This window comes from Egretta garzetta, unplaced genomic scaffold (assembly GCF_000687185.1).
Source record: "Egretta garzetta isolate BGI_Z169 unplaced genomic scaffold, ASM68718v1 scaffold45, whole genome shotgun sequence".
Taxonomy (NCBI): Eukaryota; Metazoa; Chordata; class Aves; order Pelecaniformes; family Ardeidae; genus Egretta; species Egretta garzetta.
The window spans coordinates 13,272,280-13,274,471 of NW_009260028.1; positions in this window are offsets into that span (position 1 = coordinate 13,272,280).

The following is a 2,192-nucleotide window of genomic DNA, read 5'->3' on the forward strand; positions in this document are numbered from 1 at the left end:
CGCGGCGCCTACGAGGGGCTCCGGTGGCGGGTTTTGCCTCTTTACTGGTTCCCCCCATCCCCCTTTTAGTGGCAGTGGGCAAGCTTGGGGTGGCTTCTGTATGTTTCTGTATGTAACAGAAACGACTGTCGTGCTTACAGGTGCCTGGGGGAAGAGGTTCAAATATGACAATAAAGCTTCGCCCCCAAACTTCTTGCCAGCGAGCGTTGTGTAGTTTTGCTCAGGGTAAGAGAAGTCATGAGAAGTAAGACATACTCTGTGGCGAGGAGAGATCCCCGCTGATGGATTCCCACTGACATTACAATTTAATCTTTAACTAACGTGCTTCGGTTTCATCTCTGAGACAGCTTAGTTAACAAACCGGATCGCGTGGTTCCAGTGATGAATTAGTTCTTTCAGGTGCCAGAGGCAGGCAGCTGGGACGTGTGCATGCTGGTCCTGATGTAGAACGTCAGCTCCTGTGCTCAGGTGTAAAGGGTAGCACACAAAGTTCACCTAAAACAAGCAGGTGAACTACAACTAGAGTGCCCTTAGTAAAAACGTAAGGTGAATGAGATCAGCGTAGAGAATTCTGCTTTTTTTTTATAACAAAAGGTAACCAGTGGCTGTTTGTTCTTAGTCAAAAGTATCTCTGTCGATGACATAATAAACCGCATATTCGCACCTTATCAGTAAAACACCGGGGAATGCTTTATGTGCCTGTGAGATAGAAACTGTTTCACAGGTGTGTGTTGTCTTACTACAAAGTAAGCATCTGTTCATGATTAAGGTCTTAGACTGATACTGGTATTTAGAAAAAAATCCAACTGTAATCTCATAACTATGTAATTGTGGAACTCTGTGTATATATATTTTTTCAAACTACTTTAAATGCTCTTTTTTCTTTCTTAAACTCTTTTTTTGGATGCAGTTCATAAAGTGAAGTCAGTGGTATGTATACGGAATCTGCTGTACTCGCCTACTTCAAGGCTTTTGAAATCCTTTCGCTTCAGGTTTAAAGTAAGAAAAACGTACACATTGGAAACATCTGAAGGATATTGTTGCCTTCCTTCATGGTGTTATGCTGCTGTTCAGGCTGTGGTAGATTGTTTTTTAGATTTGTGGGCTTTATCTGGTATTCAGAGTTGGAGAGTCTGTGTGTGTGTTGGGGGCGGGGTGGTGGTGCTCGCCAGTCCTTACTGTTCCTGCGTGATTTGAGTAAGTAATATATCTTTCAGTCTGTTGAAGTAAGTGCAGTTTTGCCTCGGGCTCGCTTTTTTGTTGGTAAATGCAGAAAAGAACTCTGTCCTCCTTGCATGAGGAAACTTTCAAAATTCTAAACATTAAATTTAATCAGATTTCGATCAAGCCCAATTATCTTGTACTGAAAAATAGTATTAATTTCATATAGTGAGTGAGTGTACTTTATGGTAGCAAAATGTTTTGGACTTATCACCATACAGTATGGTAGCAGCGTACTTTCAAATGAGATATGAGGTGAACGTTATGTATCATTTGCATGCCTTCCTCCTGGACTAAAGGAATAATTTCTGGCAGTGTAAACAAGCATGGCAGTAGTATCTTTGTTGGTATGGACTAGGATGTCTTGGTCTGAGGCAAATCGGAAAATAAGGCGAACTGAGCAAAAGTGCTCAGAGATGACCTCTTTGGTGAATGTAGTAAGGGTGACTTGCTACCATTTTTGAATTAAAACATTTGCTTTTAATGGGGAGTGCATTTTGCTTTAGCTGTTTTAGTTTCCTTTTTTTTTTTTTTTCCCCCCCCTGTGTCCAGAGAAGTGGAGTACTTGGAGACCATAGTATTTCAAACAAATGCATTCCACAAAAATGACTTACTTGAAGGAAAGCTCTTCTAAGCATTATATTGCCAGTGATTTATGAGGAGGTGAGGCTTGGTCTTCCAGGGAAAGAATTGTTGGCTCGGTATTAGTTTGTTGGAAAGTGCATTCAAAGCCACAGTATTAGCAGCTGTTTAACAAATACAGTTTACCTTTTGTTTTGTGGTTCTGATTTCAGGCAGCTGGAGTTGTCTGGGATAACTGCCCCACCTAGCAGGTGCACATGAGGAGAAAACAGACCTGGCAAGGGGGTGGCTAGTTTTTGGTTATGTGAAGGAAGACTGAAGGTGTAGTGAGGTTGTGTCTCAGAGCTACAACATTTAGATTAATCTCTGTCAGGTAAACATTTGTATCA